Consider the following 21,574-nt stretch of genomic DNA (forward strand, 5'->3'; position numbering starts at 1 on the left):
GTGTTTTGGTGAAGGCCTTCCCGTCTGTGTTGCCTGGTTTGGGACAAAGGATTGAGTTTCCCCTTAGTATACAGCTCTGCTCTTTCCAGAACATTGTCCAGGGCTGTCAGTGAGGGAAAGTGTTCCTGGGTCCTGGCACACCTCTTCCCCAGGACCAGGCTTCCCTAGGGGAGATGTGTCCGGGACGTCTGTTGTTGTAAGTGTGGACTATCAGCCCTGCCTAGGATGAGGGTGCCCACTCTCTGCACGTCTGAACACACATGGCTGCTGACTCCTGTGAGAACAAAAGAAAAACTGCGCTCCAAGGTATTCGCAAAGTCTGCCTACATGTGAAAGTCCAGTGTCATATAAGAATTTCTGCTTCCTCTAGTATTTCTAACCACAAAAATCGAGGCATTTCTCAAGCTCAGCAGTCAGAAAACTTTGTACTAAGCTCACCTGGAAACATGCTCATTAGCAGGGTGGGAAAGAAATTGAGATTGAGGGACATTTCTGGTTGTATCAGGCTTGAACGTAAGCTCGGGCACACAGAGGTTCTCATTTATTCCACCTGAAAGGTTACCTATGTTGCATAACAAATTACCCTAAAACATGGCGGCCCAAACCATCTTGCTTATCTCAGTGTCTGTGTGTCAGGACGTGGAATGGCTTAGGTGGGTCCTGTGGCACAGGTTCCCAAGGCTGTGACCAAGATCTCAGCCGGGGCTGCAGTCATCTATAGGTTCACCCAGGGCTCTTCCTGGATGTTGGCAGGAGCCAGCTCCTCCCTGATTGTGGCCAGTGGCCATGTGTGTTCCTTGCCATGTAGGTCTCTCTGTAGGGTAGCTTACAGCCTGGCAGCTGGCTTCTCAGAGCTACTCAGCTGGTTTGGGGAGGTAGGAGGGAGAGAGAAAGTCAGTCTTCTATAACCTAGTCTTAAAAGTGACTTGCCATAACTTTGACCATATTCTCTTAATTAGAGGCAAGTTACTAGGTTCAGCCCACCTGCAAGGGGAGGAAACCACACTAGGGGACAAAAACCAAGCTGCAGGGGTCATTGGAAGCCATTTTAGATCTGCTTATCATCATGAAGTTTTTGTTTGGCTTGGGATATTTCACCTGCAAGGAACTCTGATTTACCCTTTGATCCAGTGGGAGGTCAGGAGGGGTGGAAATGGGCTGGCTGGTGTTTGAGCAGCTTTCCTCCCTTTGCTTGTGGCAGCCTGTTATGCTTTAGATATAGAATGTCTTCTAGTAGTCTCATGTATTCAGAGGTAGGGCTTTTGGAAAGTGATTGGCTCATAGGGGCTTCAGTCTTCAGTGAATTAATCCATCGATGAGTCATAGGTGAAAGTGCTATTAGGAAGTGGGACATAGATGAAGGAATTGGGTCTCTAGAGGGTACCTTTGGAGGGCATATATGTCTCTCTCTGGTTCTTGCTCTGTCTCTGCTTTCTGGCTGACACAGGTTGAGCAGCTGTTCTCCACCACGTCCTTCTGCCTTGTTGTTTTTGCCTTGGAGCCAGCCAACCATGGACTGAATACTCTGAAACCATGAGTCAAATAAATATCTCTTCCTTTAAAGTGCGTTTAAGGTGTTTTGTCCCTGTGATGAAAATGTGGACTGATACAATGTGCTACTTTTCTCATTCGTGTCAATCCTAGTGTTTTAAAACATAGGCAGCAAAGTTGCACACAGGCTTGAATGGCTAGGCTTTCTCCTTGGAGTTTGAAGAAGGTAAGAGTGATGGTTCTCACAGCTGCCTTCTCCTTGGTGTAATGTGCTCCTGGGGTTTTGACCTTGCTCTGTGGTTTGTTTACATGGCTGGGCAAAGAAGAGGACTTAGCTTGTCCAGGCTCCTATACCACATACGGTCCTAGCAGGGCTCATTTCAAAGCGAATCATCCATCAGCGTGAAGCATGACCAGTGCCAAGAGCAAATATCCATGTCAGCATGGAGAGTCTGTTTTCCCTACAGATCCACCATGACTTTATACATGCTAGTCCTCACCTGAGTGCGGCCCCTTCAGATCCCACTTCAGAATCCTCCTGACTGTTCCTGTCTGCTCAGCTTTCCTTTAATCCTGCAAAATTTAGAGCAGGCAGTGTCTGTCACACACTTTAGCCTCTGGTTACATCCTGCCCAGTAGGGTTATTTATTTCCCTAGTGTAGTATCCCCCGTTATCTCCCAGCAAGATTTAAGCTTCTTGGGCAAGAGCTACTCTTTGATTGCTTTAGACACACCATGCTGCCTAGCTCTGAGTGGGGGCTTCTAGGCATTTGAGAGCCGAGGCCAGGCTGGGCGTCTGTTTAGAGTCTCCCTCATCTTCAGTCCCCTTGCACAGCACCTGGGCATGGCAGCTTTTCCCTAAAGAACTGGAAATCTGACATTTGTGCTCTGCATTTCCATGGATGGAACCTGTTACAGTCGGGGATGGTGGAGGGACTGCAGCTCTCTTCCCACAGGCAGCCATGGTGGAGACAGAGCTGCCCTCATACCTGCCTCTGCTCATTTTGCTGCTCTTGCCCCTGTGCATGCAGGGGCACTGGGATCTCAGGGGGTGCTGCCTAGCTTGGGGAAACGGAATCTGGATCTTTATTCCTAGACAAACAGTCCCATTCATTCACTCTCCATTCTTGCCTTTTGGAAAGGCAGCTGTTTTTCTGCTGTGCTGGGAAGAGGAGGACACTGCCTGTGAGAACAGGAGGAGGAGCCTGGGCATCGCAGGCATAGTCTGGGGTGGACAAAGGCACTGCGGATGGGGTTGGGGTGCTCCAAGGGGCTGTGCGGACGAAGGTGCAGTGTCTGGCTAGGATCACACTGTGGGTTTTACGCTTCCCTCTGCAGTTCCAAGGCCTAACAGGGCTTGGGGCCTCAATGTGGAGCAGGAGATGATGTGGTCCTTTGGGCAGAACCCAAGTGTCCTGCGAGTGCTGGGGGTCCTGGGGCTGCCACTGACTTTGGGGTGGGGCCAAGGAGTAGCATTCTTCACATTCTTCTGGAACCAACGCTCCCACCCAGCATGCACCAAGTCCCAGCTGTCCCCAAGGCTTCGAGGTAGTGGACGCTGAGGGTATAGTCAGATGTGGGTGCTTGCTCTGGGCAAGTTCCTTGGAGTCTAAGGGGAAACAGACTGGGCAGTGTCAAAGGTTTGGGTCCCCTGTCATGGCACTCAGAGCAGGAACATCAAGCAGGAGGCACAGGAAAGGTGGGAAAAGCTGGAGTCAGGAGAGACATATAGGAGTTTGTTACCCAGTGAAGAAACTTTCTGATTAAGGAAATGGCATGTACAGAGGCTGGGAGGGATAAAAGCACACGCTGTGTTCAGGGGTGTAGTGTACGTTTGTTGCTGCTGTCTGGGAGGGTTTCAGGCAGGAGTAAGACAACGGGGCTTATATTTTAGAGTGACCATGAGACTGTGGAAAGTGGGCTGAAAGGAGCCCAGCAGTTGTGGCTATGGTGGGAGAGGCTCTGCGGCCATCCTGGTAAGGAATCACAGAGACAGGAGGCTGGGCAGGTGGCAGAGGGGAAGGGCCTGGAGTTCTTGCGGAGTGTGGTGTGTGGGGTATGTGTGGAAGTCTGTGGTGCACGTGTGTACATACGTGTGTGCATGTATGCCTATGAGTGCATGTGCCGTTGTGTGTGCGTATGGTTGAGTGTGCACGTGTGAGTGCCCCTGAGCAGTTGTGGGAGTTGTGGGAGGCCATGAGAGGAGATGGGGAAACAATGCTTCCTGAATTTTGGATTGTATTCTTCACTTCACCTGTGAATAAATTAAAGTGCAGGTACTTTCTTTTTCTGTCCAATGAATGTATATAAGCACTGCCCACTTGGAAGGCAGAGTTTACATATTTTGCCACATTTAATCTTTACTGAAACATTATTGAGGTGTTACTGTATCTCCCTACTTTACAGGTGAAGAAACAGGCTCAGAGAGAAACAAATCCTGACAAGATTTAATTGAGTGTCATATTTCTATATGGCAAACATCAGTTGGGACATTTTCAGATGATAGGTTTCGAGTTTTGAACATCCCACATTGTTTTTTGAAACACAGAAAGGGTAATCTAAGTGCTTTTCCTGACTTCAAAAAAATAGGAATGAGAGGACTGGTAATGATGTCTTAAAACCGGAAGAACATGCAAAGTAGAGCCTACAAGCACAATTTCCTCAAGGCAATGTATTGTTTTTCACTTTGAACATTTTATTATTGAAATTTCAAACATACAGAAGTAGAAATATTAGAACAATGAAGCACCATGAAGAATTTCACTTCAGTAACTACCAACATTTAACAATCTAGTGTCCATCTCTCTTTGGAAGTTCATTTTCTAGTGCTAAACTGTTTCAATGCAAGTCTGCATATCTTGTTTCATAAATAGATATTAACTCCACCACATAGGACATTATCTTTTTTGTAGCCATGTTGGTATTTTCATCCTTAACAAAATTAGAATTTCTAAATATTATCTAATACTTGGCCCAGGTGCACAATTCCTCCACTATCTCGTGTCCTTTTCCATTTTGTTAAAGCCAGGGTCAAGAAATGCCCACATAATGAATTTAATTGCCTTCTCTCTGAAGTTCCCCTTATTAATGTCCATGTTTCTTCTTTTTCACATCACTCATTACTTGATGAAATCAGGTCAATGTTTCTGCAGAAATTTACACATTCTGGATCTAACTCAGCTGCTTCCTTGTGACATTTACATTTTCTAGATTCTAGAAATAATGGGTCCAGAAAACGATTTTCCATGGATGCTAAAACTATTCAGTGAAAGATTTTGTAGAGAAATTATTAAGCTGATCACTTTGGAATACTCTGGTCAATTTGAACCTTAATAAAAATGGGACTATCAGACAATATGCACAGTTGATATAGTGCTATGGGAAACACACATCACTACATATGAAGCCATATTGCCAAAATGATGAACAAAAGGAATCATACTTTTAAATCAAATTCTTTGAAGCCAAGAATTTGGGGAATAGGTAAGTAAGACAATGTTTTCTAAGATAAATGGGCTAGTGGAAAATACCACAGGGTTTTCACTTGCTGCAGCATTTAATTCTGTTTTAATGTTAAACCTTTAAGTCTAGTATATATTAATACCGTGTTAAATTCAAAGAAAGAATGTTTGTGAAATATTCTATAAACCAGCATGTCTAAATTTTAATGTGTATATGGGCCACCTGCAGATCCTATTAAAATACAGACTGATTCAGAAGATCTGATTGGGACTCAAGATTGTGCACTTCTGTAACAAGTTTCCAGAGCTTCTTGTAGATTTTGGATTATCCTTGGAGCAACCAGACTACACAGGAGATGAAATCAAAGATGCCTATAGTTAGTGAATAATGGAAGAGAATGGGTTTTGTTTTGGATGCATTGCATTTGAGGCCCTCAAATTTTACCTGATGGAAATTGTGTAGTGATGACCAGTGGGGGTAGACTGTAGTGAGAGTTCAGCGAGAGTTCAGCGAGCGGTTCAAGTTCAAGATGCAGACCCAGGTCATCATCCTTGTGTTAACTACTTTCCTGTCTCTGGAAAAAGTACCCAACATCTGCAACTTACTGGAAGGGAGGTTTATTTTGACTTATGGTTTTCAGAGGATTCAGCCTATAGTTGGCTGGCTCCAAGGCAGAAACACATGGTGGGTGGCAATGGCAGAAGACAATTTTTAGCCCATGGTACCCAGGAATTGGAGAGAAAAGAAAGAATCTGGGAACTGAAAAAACATCCTTGCAGGTCACATCCTTATGACCCTCACCTTGTCTGACCAGGTTTTTCCTCCTAACACAACATTCAGCTATGGAATCATCAATGGGTCAACCCATTCATGAGTGTAGCATCCCCATGATTCAATCACCTTTCAAAACTCCACTTCTGAACTCATAAGACTTTTGGGGGCATAATTTTCTGCCCCTGGGCCTCAAAAGACTCACGTCCATCTCATTATGCAAAATGCATTTAGGCCTTGTGTAAAAGTTACCAAAATCTTAACAGTCCAAGACCAAAGTCTCCTCTGAGACTCAAGGCAAACTTTTAGCTGTAAACTGCTGTAAAAATAAAAAAGGAAGTTAAATACCTCCCACACAAAATGGAACAGAGTAAATATTCCCATTCTAAAAGGGAGGAATCAGAAGATAGAAATAGTTCTGATCAAAGCAATACCAAAACCAACCAGGGAAAATAGTAAACCCTGTAGCTCCCTGTCTAGGACTGGGGGCAGGTTTTGGTGAGATGTGAGCTCTAAAGAGATAGAGCAGCTCCACCGCTATAGCCTTGCCAGTTGCAGCTTACAGGGCTACTCTCGTGCTGGCTCTGGTGGCTGCCTGGGGCTTTCCTCCACAGGTGTTCCATATTCTTAGCATTTCCAACTGCCTGACCTCTTCATGACACCTATGTCTTCACTCTTACAGCTCCAAGCATCACCTCCTCAGGGGCACAGTGCTGGCTTCCCAGGCCTTTCTCTGAAATATGAGTGGAAGCCTCCATGACCCCATAGCTTTTTCACTGTGAATGCCTGAAAAACCAGCACAATGTAGATCATGCCAAGGTCTGCCACCAGCCTGAGCAGTTGACACCTTTAGTTCATGGCTTCAGAGGCTTCTGAGTGCCTAGATGGCTGAATATGGTGAAATAAATTCTGTGGAAAAAATTCCCTATGCAGCCCTTCTGCAAAGGGATCAGGTGCTCTCTTTTCAAATAAAAGGTTTATACTTTGCACCATTGAGCCTGTAACGGGTCAGGTCTGGCCAATTTATGAGATCCTTTCCTTCAAGCCTTTTCTTCTATTGTCCTGATGTAATGTACTTGACTTCTTTTTATTTATTTATTTTTTTGACTTCTTTTTAATGCTAAACTTTTCAGCAATCATGCTGTGTATGGCCCCAACTTTGCAGGAACTTTCTGGTGAAACTGCAGACTTTTCACATCTTAGTTTTGCTTCTGATGTCCACTGTAGATCTGGCTAAAAGCAGACAGCAGTGTCTGCACCACAGAGTGAAAATACTAGGCTGCCTTAAAGTTTTCTCCACTCATTTAATAATCCACCATCTTTAAATTTAGCCTTACACAAAGTCTTAGGATAAGTTTAAGTCAAATCTAAGCCTAGACACATTCTTTGCGAGGATGTAACACACATGGACTTTAGTCCAGCTTCTAATAGAGTCCTGGTTGTCAACTGAAATTTCACGAGTCTGGCCTTTGTTGTTTACATTCCTATCAGCATTTTGGGTGTCTGAGCTCCAGCAAGAATCACCTATCAAGCTCTGTGTGCAGCAGTCTAGAGTTTCTTTAGCCCACTTCTCCAGACTTTTAAAAACTCTTCATGCAAACCAGTTTAAAAGGTTCATCATGGTCATGTACAGTCATAGCAACAATCCCTCTCTCAGAATCAAAATATGTATTAGTTTAAAGGAGAAGAGATTTATTTTGAATCATTGTTTTCAGAGGATTCAGTTATTAGGTCAGCTCTAAAGCAGAAATGGCATAGTGAAAGACCATGATGGAGGATTGCTGCTCACCCCATGGTAGCCAGGAAGTAAAGAGAAGAAGAAGGATCCAGGGACAAAAATAACACCCTTTCAGGGACAAAAATAGCCATGCCCCTGTAACTCTGCCTCTTCTGATCAGGCCCCGCCTCCTAACAGCAATTCAACTATGAATGAGCTCATCAGTGGATTAATCCAGTGATGAGGATAGCACTCCCATGATCCGGTCACCTTTCAAAAGCTCCACCACTGAACTCAGGAGACTTTGTGGGGGAATTTTAGATCTAAATCATAACAATCCCTTGGGAGGTTGTGGATGTCTTGGGGGAAATGAAAGTGGAGAAAGACTGAGGGTTTGGATCAAAAACATTCCACAGGGGCTGGGGATTTAGCTCAGCGGCAAAAGCGCCTGCCTGGCAAGCGCAAGGTCGTGAGTTCAGTTCCCGGTACCAGAGAAAAACCAAAACCCAAAAAAAAAAAAAACAAAAAAAAAACACCATTCCACAAACGTCTCATATGTTCAGGGCTGGGGCTATTGAAAGATGATTAGATCATGATATGCTAACCTTATCAATGATTTGACAAGCTGTTAGCTGAATGAGCTACTGGGAGATGGGACTCCTTTGCAGAGGTGGGCCACTGAGAGGCCCTTGCAGGGTGTCTCTTTGTGATGCTTTCTGATCTCTGCTTCTTAGCTGTCATTACTTGAACAGTTTTCTTCCACTGTGTCTTTCTACCATCATTTCTGCCTGGAGGCCAACTGACCATGGGTTGAACACTCTAAAACTATGAGCCCAAATAAACCTTTTCTTTTTTAAAATTATGTTTGTTCAGTATTTGGTCACAGGGACAGAAAATTGGTAGCAGAGAAGTGAAGTCTTTGCTGTAACTGTAACTGATCAAGTGGCTCAGAAGCCTTTGGAACTGGTTCATGGAAGAAGTTTAGAAAGTTTTGAAGAACTGGGCTGGAGAAAGCCTAGATGGCTGTGAGCTAAGCTTGATGGGCAGTTCTGGTATGAGTTTAGGAGATCAGAATGCAGATATAAATGTGGACAGTAAAGACTGTGAAAGAGGTTTTAGTGGGAATGAGGACACTACTGGGCATTTGATTAGAGGCCATACATGTTCTACATGGCCAAGGAACTCATCTACATTTTGTCCATGTTCTACAACTATGAGGCTGAACTTAAAGGTGGTACACTAATAAAGCTGGTGGAAAAAATTTCAAGTCAGTGTAACCTTCAGGCTATGGTGTGGGTATTGCTGTCTGCTTGGAGCCAGATTTACAGTAAGAACCAGGAGTGAAAAGCAGAGCAGAAAGATTTGAAAGAAATTTGGGCAGGAAAGAAGTGTGTAGAAAGCTGAGGCCAAAGAGTGTGTGGTTGCTAAAGAGATTAGTACCATTAAGAAGAAGCCAAGTATTTAATACTGAAAAATAGTAAAGATTCCTCAGGAATTGGCCAGATGCTGCCCATCAGAGGCTCAAGTGTATAAAAGTAAAGGTGCTTGAAAGACTTTGCTTTAGAAGAGCATTCCATGGTTCCTTGCTCACTCATGTCTAAAAGTGTGTCCTGTGTTTAGCCAACCAGGCACTTAAAAGCTGCTACAGTCATGATCAAAGAGGGACCACTGGCAGCAGACCATGGCATTGTCTATATGATGCTGGCTTTCCAGAGCGCAAGTTATGAGGTGATGAAGGCTTCCACTTAGACGTCAAAGGAAAGACTGTGTAGCCTCCAGAACTATGAACCATATATTTCTAGTGTTTACAAATTAGTCATCGAAAGTATTTGTTTTGTTATCATAACTCTAATGGACTAAGACACCACAGCAGATGGTCCTTACTTCTCTTACTATGTGGCTATCCTGCATGCATTTTGTCATTCTTTCTCCTCTCATTTTTCTTCTCCTATGGCATTCAACAGTTAATGCATTCTTGTTGTAGGGTGTTTTGCTTCCGTGAGGTAACTACTTGTCCTTTAAGATTTCTCCATCCCTCTCTTTCAGCCTGGTGTCTGAGTGTGAGGTGAAGCATGAGTCCTCATACGGTTTGTGTGCTCTCTATGGCTGACCTTAGGTTGAGGATACACTTCCTTTTCCCAGATCTATGGGCACTTGTACTTTGCATTTAGCTAAGTTTGCCACAACACAACTTTGGCCAGCTTTGGAATTCCGAATCCTATGCCTAATTCCATTTTATCTACTCGGGCTCTCTTCTGAGAGAGAAAATCTAATTGGCTCAGTCTAAGTAATGGATTGAGCCTTCTTGGGCCTGGCTCCCACTCATATTTTGGGAAGTTCTGGCCAAGGTGTGGGATCATGTGTACAAACAAGGGCCCAAATATCCACCTACTGGAGAAATTGTGGGTAGTGTTAAAAAAAGTTCATAGGAGAGTCTATTAGTGAGATTAGCACCTTTGAAAGAGTAAATTCATTGGGCTTTGAACTGATGTGAATGAAATTGTTTTAGGAAATCCCTTTGGTTATTTATCATGGATGCTGAAAGATCCCTAAGGGGTAGTAAAGTATTAGGTAATCCCTCCCCAAAGACACTTAACCATGAGGTAGAACTCTCTGGGAGAAAGGAAGTGGATTTTCTCATAATCCCTAGTGTCTTTATGACCTCAGAAAACATATCTGACTACTGGGATATATGAACTCAGAGGCAGAGGAGGCAGAAATGGAACCTGGGCATATTAATTATCACTGCCTGCTCAGAGTGGCCATATCCACAGGCAGAGAAAGCATAGGTATGGTTGGGTTTCATCACCCAGAGAAGAAGCTCCATCCCATTTTTCCTCAGGAAAGAATTGGGAATTTGAAGAATTGGGAATTTGAAGAAGCTCCATCCCATTTTTCCTCAGGAAAGAATTGGGAATTGGGCCTGAGTCCATGCCATAAAATTTTAGACAAATCTTTATCTCACCGAGATTATACTATTCAAGAGACAACATCGCTACAAGGATAATACATTCATGGTTGCATTCACAAATAAGGTGTGGATGACAGAGTAGGCACATTTTTAAGGAGCAATTTCTGACTCTAGGAGGGTTATTAAAGAATCTCTGATGAGTAGAGCTATGAAAATACCTTGGAGGGAAGATGTCAGTTAATCCAAAGGCTAAAAATTCTACCAAGGATATTTCTACATATTTAGCCACGGGCTGATTATTCTTAAGTCTAGGTGCATAAGTGTGGTGCCCCTTGGCCTTTCAACATTCAACATTTCAACATTCAACATGTAGAAGAAAACCAACACTTGATCTGTTTGTAAGGGATGTCTCTCTCATGGCCTTTAAAACATAAACTGTTTTCCAAGACTTTACTTTCCTGAAATACTTCCTGATTTCCTCTTGACTTCATGTATCAATGCTATTTTTTATTTTTTACATATGTTATTAGTACATGTTTGGATACATAATAAATACATTCATCAAGGGGAACTGGTACATATATGTATTGTGTCTTGATCCTTTTTAGCGCTCTTTCTTCTCTCTCCTTTTACCAATCCTCTTAGAAAGAGATGCTTTTGAACACTCTCAGTGTTTAGCTGTGACCTTTCATCTTGCTGACCCATGAAGGTATTTGTTCACTCTATAATGGGACAACCTCCTGATTCATTGCTATTTTTCTTAAAGCAAAACAAATCCAACAAAGCAAAAAATCTGGGATGTTTCCTTCCCAAAGTAGCAATAATAATAACAGCAGCAGCAACAGCAACATCGCCCCATTGGGGTTGTTTCTCAAGGAAAGGATCCATTGCTGAATGTCCTCAAGTCTCATATGCCATATATTTTTCTTCTAAAAGATTTCTGACTTAATATCTCTCCAAGGACCTTGTAAGGATGATCTCATCCCATGAAATTGGCAGGGGAGAAGCATTCCAATTCTGTTTCAGCACAAGAACAGAAAGGTGATTGTTAAGCAGAAGTCATCCACTCAGTAATCAGGCAGACCCAGTTCTTTCTTCACAAAATGATCCTGGCCAAATTCTGGAGATGGTTTCTGCAGGCAGGGTTTACCGTGGACCCCACAGACATCTGATCCTGAATTCTATGTGAGATTTCAAGGTCTGGTTGGTTCTGAGGGTCTCTGTGGAGCAAAATGGCACTCCAGAGAGGCACACTAATGTGGAAACTCCCTACTGCAAACACACAGAAATGTGAGATAAAAGGAAACCAAATTAGTTCAGTTGTTGGAATTGAAAAAGGAATGGAAAAATATATTCGGAAGTGGTGAGCAGGCGCCACAGCAAGCCTGGGGTGTGGGTGTGTCTGTCTGTGCTGTTGTAGGTCCCACGTAGGAATAAGAGTTTAAGGCCTTGGGCCAGTGCTATGCAGGAAACTAAACAAGAAAGCAAAAAAGTGGGGCAATTTCAGGGTTGAACTTTTAGTGAAAAGGGGATTAGGCAAAAAAAAAAAAAAAAAAAAAAAAAAAAAATCCAAACAACGAATTAGGGAGATATCTAGATTTTTGGTGAAAAAATAAATCTTTTGTGAGAAAATGAAATCCCAGATGTACACTTTGAGAGGTTTTGAAGACTGAATTTGTACCATTTATGAGTTGTAGACATCCTAAATTTAAAAGTACACATAAAGAACAGACACAGATTGAAAATCACTCTGGTCATAAGAGATTTCCATTGAAAAATAAAAGCTCATTTGGAGATAAACTTTCAGTAAAAAAACACAAAATACCTGGTGGAAAAAAGTCCACCATGGACAAGAGTTTTCTGACACACCCAACAGAAGGAGCAGCAACTCCAAACATGAAAGCATAAAAGCCAATCTGAAAGAGATAATAACATATAAGAATGTTTAAATGGTTAGAAAGAAGAAACAACAACAACAACAATGTCAACAATGACAACAAAGAAGCCACAATGAAAGACATATATTATAAAAGAATAAAAGTAACACCAACAATAAAATATATTTTTGTTCATCTCCAGACTTTAGAAACAAGTATACAAAACTTGAGGAAAGCTCATTTGCACAGAAGGGGGGAAAAAATCTCACAAAAACCTCACATATAAACCTTTCTTTTCAAAAGCAACAGCTCAGTAAGACCCTCCTTACCCCTCCAAAATTAAAACAAAACAATTCCCCCCAAAACCAAAAAGACCTCCAAAGTACAAAAACTTTAAAGACCAGACCTTAGAAAATAGGAGGCCCATATCTTGTCCCTGCATATTATAAAATTCAGTGAAGCTCAGTATGGTTACACACTCTTGCAAAACACACCAGCTGGCATTAGGATTATCATGAAGAAAAAAAATGCAGATACCATATCTGTTTTTTTGGGACACCAACATAATATTACTATTATAATGTCATGATACAGGGAGTAACTGGGAATACCAGACTAGTAGGATTTCTGAATAAGCAGCTCTGTCATATCAAAGGTAATTAGTGAGAATCAATGAGGTGTAATTAGTAGAATCATGAGTTGTGAAAAATAATATGTAAAAATTTAAAAAAATCTATGCGTACAATCACATAGGTTGGAGAACTTGGTCATGCCTGATGATCAACAGGCCTGATGATCAGCCACCAACAATGGAAGAAAATAGTATTAGCTTTGTTCCTCCAACAATACAGATAGTAGAGTCTGTTCTTTTATTATACCTGTGAGCAGCATTAAAACAGTGACTGTAGAAGAAAAGAACTTTTTTTTTTTTTTCTTTCATCTTTTTTTGAGACAGGGTCTCACTATGCAGTTCAGGCTGGCCTTGAGCTCACTTTGTAGCCCAGGCTGGTCTCGAACTCGCAGTGATCCTCCTGCCTCAGCCTTCTGAGTGCTGGGATTACAGGCGTGAGCCACCACGCCCTGCTAGAAAAGATCTTTGGAAAGCAAAAAAGAAAAGGGTCATTATATGAGTTTATATGATGAGTAACATGGAATATCTGTAAAAATCTATAGGTACAATTATAGAAGTAACAACAGAGGTTAGCAGCATTACTAGAAACAAGATCAATATACAAAACCGTCAGTAAGAAAATCTGGAAAATTTAGTAATATATTCATAATAGCAACAGAAACAAAACCTCATGAGCTCCAGAATACATACGTGATATTTGTGTGTGTGTGTGTGTGTGTGTATGTGTGATATTGGGGACCGATCCAGAGATTTCATATTGAACTACGTTTCCATCTCTTCATTTTTTAAAATTTTGAGCAAAGTCTTCTAAATTGCTAAGTTGCCCAGGCTACTCTCCAACTTGGGATCCTCCTGCCTCAGACTCAGGAGTATCTGGAATTACAGTTGTGTGCCACTGCACCCAACATAGACTTTTATGTTAAAAAATAAAAACAATTTATTAAAAGACATATGGGGGTTGGGGATTTAGCCCAGTGGCACAGCGCCTGCCTTGCAAGCACAGGATCGTGAGTTCAATTCCCGGTACCGGAAAACAAACAAACAAACAAACAAAATTTAAAAAATAAATAAATAAAAGACATAAAACAAGATCTCAACAGTTGGAGATAAATAGTGGGAAATAAAATGGAATATTCATGGGTGGAAAGACAATATAAAAAGTATCAGTTTTATCCAAATTAAATTCAAATAAATTCATTTTCAATAAAATTCCCGAGACAATTTTTGACAGAACTTGTCAAAATAGATGTAAATATTTACATAAAAGAACAAGTAAAACTATCAAAAATACTTAAATAAAAGTTTGGGGATATAGCTCAATGGTAAAACATTTGGTAGCATGCTCAAGGCCCTGGGTTCAATCCTCAGCACTGCAAACAAACAAACAAACAAAAAGAACAGAAACCCTTAAATGTTTATAATGGTGATGATGATGTATCTGCCTTACCAGATTTCACACATTTGTATAAGGCTGTAGTAATTTAAACAGTGTGATATTGGTATAAAGTAGAGAAATCTAGCAGTGGAAAGAATGAAAAGTATGGGACTAATTTATGATTATGAGGAATATGGTTTATGATAAGACAAAGCAGGAATGGACTGTTTAAGGAGTTGGTCTTAGACAATAAACTATGGAAAAAATAAGAAACCTATTTCACACATACAACACACACATGCAGACACACACACAGAAACACACATGCCCACCAATATGTATCATAATCTAAGTATAGAATGTAAAAATTTTAGAAAGGAAATATTTCAACGTATTTTTATAACTTCAGAGTATGGACAATGTTTTTAAATAGAAAAAATAGGGAAAAAATTAAAGAGGAGTTGGGTAAATTTGACTGTAAAAAAATAAGACACAGTATATATAACTAATGAAGAATCATTGGGTGTAATATATAAAAACCCTTAAAATTAATAATAAATGGTACAGACAGTCCAGTTGACTATTCACAGAAAAGAAGATTGAGTGGTTGATGGTCACAGTCAAAGCAGCTTACTTCATCAATAATGAGGGCAGTTAAAGAAAGAAAAAGAAATTACCGTAAGTCCTTGACTTATAAACATTCCAGTTGCTAACTTTCACAGATATGAAAAGACCTTGCATCATGATTATTTGTAGATGTGAACAAACCATGGAAGCAGCTCACATGTCTGCCAGACAGGGTCACAGCTACGCTGCTGGGTGCTTCTGTATGATGTCATGCTCACTAACTGAGGAGGGCGGTAGTGGGGAGACGGTGGAGTGGAAGGGTGATCAGCAGTAGGAGATGGAGGGCAGGATGGAATTTCGCTCGCACGCGATGTTGATGACATGGGTTTTGGGATGGATTTAATTCTGTCTCTCCTCTTGAAAAAATTATCCAGTGATATCTGAATAGCAGCTCTTTTTTTCCCCTCATAGATGACTGTCCTACGGTACCTCTTTCAGTTAGTAGCTCTTTTCTTATCAGTTAACTCCATGCAATCCCCTACATGCCAGTTGTTGTACTATACCATACTGCAATTTTAAGGTAAATGTAAATGTAAGAATTGTTCACTTTCAGTATTTTTATGTGTGTTTCTATTTTCTTTTTATGCTTAATATTGTATATTTCTGTCAAAGTGTATGACTCACTTTGTGAGACTTATGAATGAATCTGGCCGATGAGTGTTCTCCTAGAATGGACCTTGATTGTAAGTTGGGGACTTACTGTATTTCTTACTATAGCACTGATAACAAATCTACGTTGACAATGCTAAGTGATAATTAGGGTGTGGGGAAATAGAAGCTTTTCAATACTGCTGGTGGCTCTGTAAAGTCATATGCAAATTTTTGGGAAAATTTAACAGCTTCCACTACAGCTGAAAAAGGGCAAGCCTTTACTCAAGCCATTTTGTCAGGTATGTATCCTAGAGAAACTTTTTTATTTATGTGTGAGAAAATCTGCTGCAGAACATTTTGGATTTGTGAACACATTAAATTGGTTTAATTATCTATAAATAAGAGACTAGATAAAATATCAAATATCATGCATATAATAAAATGAATGATCTAGATCTCGTATGTCACAACAGATAACAATCAAAGTGTTAGGAGTGACAAAATAAACTGTAAAATGATATGATAATGGGCCATTATTTTTCTTTCAAATTGTGGTTTATGACCCATTTGTTGGTTGTGAAATCAATTCCATAGGCCACTGCCAGTGCTACAAAATAAAATTAGAAAGAAAATGTACTACAATAGTTAAAAGTATTAGTTCATAAAAGTTTTGTTTTAGATTATAAATGTCACACACACATACACACACACAGAAGCATATACAGGCAATCATTTCTCAGACTCTTTTGGGCATTGATTCCAAGACTTTCTGAAGATACCAAAATCTGCAGATGTTCTAGTCAACCACCCACATCCTCCCATCTACTTTAAATCATCTCTAGAGTACTCAAAAATACAATGTAAGAGCTATGTAAATAGTAAATGTTATTTAGGGAATAATGACAAGAAAAACGTTGGTGTGTATGCAGTACAGCCAACATTTTAAAAGCTGTTTTCATTCTACAGTTGACTGAATCTGCAGATGTGGAGCCTGTGGACACAGAGGGCTGACTAGGTACTTATGCATACATTTGTGTGTGTTTTTGAGACCAAAGGGTGAAATATATTTCTTAGATTGAACGTGGTAGAAAAGTTTGAAAGCCCGTATTTTACATGCATCAACAATGCAAAACAATATTTTGTGTTTATATATCCAAAAGAATGCATGACAGAGATAGATATCAAAATTAAAATAGTGATTTTACTCTGGAACTGGGGCTAGGGGAATGGTGATGAGTGAGAAAGAGATGTGGTTGTGTGTGAGGATTTTGCTCCATCTATTTTGATAAATAACAATGTATCTGGCATTGATATTATGATATTAATGTTATTAACAACATAACAATGATATTAATAAGGATATTAACATCAAAGTCTAATGTATTCATGAGACTTTTTCAAATAGTTAAAACATTCAGCAACTAAAATTTTAAAAATTAAACAAAATTTAATGAATGATAAAAGATATGGGGGTGTGGCTGGGGGAGGACAGGGACTCAGATGGCTCCCAGAGGCCTGCATCAGAGGACAAGTTCAGTTCACATCTGTGTGGCTAAATACCCCGCAGGCTCTGGGCCAGTGGCCAGGTAGCTAAGGAGCTGACAGCTGCCAATGGATATGCTCCTACGGCTTTTGCTTCATTCCTGCTTGGTATTGCCACAGATTTTACTGTTCCAATTAGGTCAAAAATTATCTGAAGGCGCCTATAGATCTGAAAGTTTTTTCATCTCTTTAGCTGAGGATTATGATCTCGATTCCTCCCCCCTTTTCCCAGTGTAGTTTGTTGTGGCGCTAATTCTCACCAGTTACGTGGAGTGGGGATCCACTGGGGATTTGGGGAGGAAATTTCCTCACATTTTCCATTCCTTTTTTCCCAGAGACATGGTGTTGGCAGAGTGACAGCTGCTTTTCTCGGCAGCCAGATGAGAAACAGAGCTTAAGGCAGAGGTGAAAACAACGCTTATGTGGCCAGTATCATTTCTCGACATTTTAAAAAAAGCCAGTGCAATTTGGGGTCACTTTTCTGAAAGGCAAAGGACAGTGCAAAACTTGAAGAGGATCTAATTCCAAGAGGAGCAAAAACTGCTATGTGAGGGGAAGAATTTTGGCCAGGATGGCAGTTGCCACGTGTTTCTCTCTCTCTCTTGGTCACAAGCACTTGCCTTTCTGCATCTCAAGCTTGGGCTTTGTCTCTGGCAGTGAATACACACATCCTTCACCTTTTTCTCACCAAGGAGTGACTCACTGACCCCCACACCCCAGCGGTGTCTACAGAGTGCTTCTGTGGTGTCTTAGCCCGTCTTCAGGAGGTGGACAGCCCTCTGGCCAGTACCACTCTGACACACTGCAGTCACTGAGTTTGTGCTGCCCTATCTGACCCATCCTGCTGGGAGGTTGGAATGACAATAATTCCTCAAATATGCAGAAAATTTTAGACTTGCAAAGGACTTTTACAAAGACTGCCACAAGTGTAACCCTTCTTTCTCAATTAAGTTTGCATTTAAGGAATTTATTGTAACTTTTAAAGAAAAATTATTGAATCAAAACAAGGCATATATACTATTTAAAAACAGAGGAAATGTTACAGAATGGCTGATAATGAAAAGCTTCCATCTCTCATTCACTTCCGCCCACCCCAAATTCAGATTCTGTATTAGTCTCTTTCCCAGTTGCTGGAATATAATACCTGACAACTGCAATTTAAAAGAAGAGAGGTTTATACTGGCTCATAATTTCCAAGAGTTCAGTCCATGGTGAGCTGTTGGTTCTGAGGAAGAAATGGCATGGCAGAGGAAAGTATGGTGGAAGAAAGGTGTGGTGGAGGAAAGCTGCTCACCAGTGGCAGTCAGCAAGCAGAGAGAGAAAGGAGCCAGGAATAAGACTTCACCTTATAGGTCACATCCCCAGTGATCTGCCTCTTCTGACTAGGCCCCACCTCCTAACAGAAAATTCAGCTATCAGTAGATTAGCTGAATCAGTAGATTAGTCTACTGTTGTGTATGCAGCTCCATGACCCAGTCACCTTCCAAAATCTCCACCTTTAAGCACATGAGACTTTTAGGGGATATTTTAGATCTAAACTGCAACATAGAGGAATCCATTTGAAAATGTTTATTTTTCATTTCATTTTGTGTTATCATGGCTTAATAAGTGGAAAAGTTTGTTATTAAACTTATAATGCTCAGGCATCTTTTTGGGATGATGAAAAATGATCTAAATGATCAAGGTTATGGTGATGGCACAACTCATTTGAAACAGGTAGTATTTATAGTGGAGAAATTATTCCTTAATAAAGCTGTTATGTAGCATGCTATTGGCAAAAAACAGACATCTGGTCAATCAGTGCAACAGAATAGAGGATGCAGAAACAACTCCAGGCACACTCAGCTGTCTAATTTTTGACAAAGGGGCCAAAAATATACAATGGAGGAAATATAGCATCTTCAATAAATGATGCCAAGAAAATTGGCCATGTACATGCAGAAGATTGAATCGAGATACATATCTCCCATCATGTAATAAACTAAAAGCAAAATGGAAAAAGATATAAATATTAAAACAGAAATAATCTGCTGGAAGATAAAAGAGGAAAGACTCTTGAAGTCACAGACATAGACAAGGACTTTCTGAACAGAACCCCAGTGGTACAAGAAATAGCATCAAGAATCAACAAATTGGACCATATCAAATTGAAAAGCTTCTGCACTGCAAGGGGAACAACCAACAGAGTGAAAAGACAACCTAGAGAATAGGAAACATCTTTTGCCAGGTATTCCTCAGACAGAGGACTCACATTTAGAAAATATAGAGAATATAAAAAATTAGACCCCCCCAAATAAAATACACAAAAAAAATGAGCAACTGAAATAAATAGGCACTTCTCATAAAAAGAAGCAGTCAATAAATATACAAAAAAGGTCCAACATCTCTGGTCACTAGAGAAATGCAAATTAAAATAACATTGTGATTCCATCTTACTCTTAAAAGAATGGTTATCATCAAGAAATCAAATGATAACAAATGTTGACAAGGCTATAGGAAAAAGAATCCTCTGCATTATTGGCGGGAATGTAAACTGGTACAACCACTTTGGAAACCAGTGTAGAGATTTTGCAAACTAAAATTAGAAACTCCATTTGACCCCGCTATCCCCTTTCTAGGTATCTTCCTGAAAGAGTTAGTGACATCACATGATCGTGATATCTGCATACTCATTTATAGCAGCACAATTCATAATGCTATATCTTGGAAAAGGCCTATATGTCCATCAACAGTTGAAAATGTGGTATTTATACATAACGGAGTACCACTATGCTAAAAAGAAGGATAAACCGGAGTTGTTTGCAGGAAAGTAGATGCACCTTGAGACCATGATGTTAAGTGAAATAAATGAAACACACAGTTTAAATATTGCATGGTTTCTCTTATATGAGAAACCCAAAATACAAATAAAGAACATAGTAAAAGATAAGAGGAGTTAGGAAAACAGGTCTTTTTTAGATGGAAAGGGGTCTAAGAGATGAAGGGAGTGGGGAGGAAGGGGAGGACATAAAAAAATTAAGATGTGTTACTTTCATAAGGAATGTGGTCATTATGTACTAGAGACAGGTACTAGTAAAAAAATAAAAATTGAGAAAAAATTAGAGCTGTTATGAAAAGAGTGATAGTACATACAAACAAACAAACAAACAAACAAACTCATAAAAATCCCCAGCTGTTTCTGGACAAGTGCCTCCCCTGTCCAATTACTTTCTCCCTTCCCAGAGGCAGTCGCATTCACTGGCTTTAGTATGGACCTGCCCTAACAAACACGTGCTTCCCACCTGCTAGTCTTCCAGTATAGTGCTATTAACATTGTGATTGGCTTAGTAGTCTGTGATTCTGTTACTATGATGACAAAATCACCATTAGAAGCTGCCAAGTTGGGTGGTACAGAGAAGGCATCGAAGGATTTAACTATTCTTAATTTGTCAACCTCCTATCTTTGCCTTGCTTTTATTCCCATTCCTGGAGGTTCCTAGTATCACCCGTTTCCAGGTCTTTTGAGATGTTTAAGGCATAAATCATGTTTGTCCAGATTTTCTCCAATGTGGGGGGCTTGGGATTCAGTTCTTTATGAGAGGGTCTCTCAGGTTATTATTTGTCCATCTGCATTCTAATTTATGAAAAATTATTACTATTTTTTATTTGGCATTTTCCTTTTCTCTTTCTTCCTTTTCTTCTTTTTCTTTCTTTTTCTTTCTTTTTCTTTCTTTTTCTTCTTTCTTTCTTTCTTTCTTTCTTTCTCTTCTTTCTTTCTTTCTTTCTTTCTTTCTTTTTTTCTCTTTCTTTCTTTCTTTCTTTCTTTCTTTCTTTCTTTCTTTCTCTCTCTTTCTTTCTTCTTTCTTTCTCTTTCTTTCTCTCTCTCTCCTTCTTTCTTTCTTTCTTTCTTTCTTTCTTTCTTTCTTTCTTTCTTTCTTTCTTTCTTTCTTTCTTTTCTTTCTTTCTTTCTTTCTTTCTTCCTTTCATCTTTCTTTCTTTTTTTGAGACAGAGTCATGCTGTGTAGTCCTTGCTGGCCTTGAACTCACTTATGTAGCCCAGACTGGCCTTGAACTCACAGCAATTCTCCTACTCAGCCTCCTGAGTCCTGGGATTGCAGAGGGGCACCACCATACCCAGCTGACATTTTCATTTTCTTGAAACAGATTTATTGAGTTATAATCCACATACCTATAGTTCACCCACTGAAAGTGTACAGTTCATGAGCTTTTAATACACAAGGGGTGATTGGAAGATAAGATGAATAAAGTTAAAAAAATTGTTACAGTAAAAGACTTTACCATTACTCCCCATCAAGATATCCCCCCATTGCTTCAAACACACTTATCCCAATTATTCTTGCCACTTTCTGAAGCAGTTTTGGAAGAACTCTTCCACAACTGTCTTTATGAAGTGATCACACTATAGTGAATGTTGCTGCCCACTACTATCCAGTGGAAAGGCAAGCTTGTAAAAACATGGTGTGTCCTCATCCACTTTATTTATCAGATCTGGCACCATGAGACTTTTATATCTTCTCCAAGGTCAAAATGGTGATGAAAAACAAATGTTTTGAATCAGTTTAAGACATTGCAGCAGCCA

The 21,574-nt window shown here is 40.3% G+C and overlaps 1 pseudogene; it reads left to right on the forward strand.

The window, feature by feature from the left end:
• Positions 1-8,611: 8,611 nt before the first annotated feature.
• Positions 8,612-21,574, forward strand: part of LOC102025816 — a 23,755-nt pseudogene continuing 10,792 nt past the window's right edge.

Source organism: Chinchilla lanigera, unplaced genomic scaffold (assembly GCF_000276665.1).
Source record: "Chinchilla lanigera isolate Chin_1 unplaced genomic scaffold, ChiLan1.0 scaffold00023, whole genome shotgun sequence".
In the NCBI taxonomy this organism is placed as follows: Eukaryota; Metazoa; Chordata; class Mammalia; order Rodentia; family Chinchillidae; genus Chinchilla; species Chinchilla lanigera.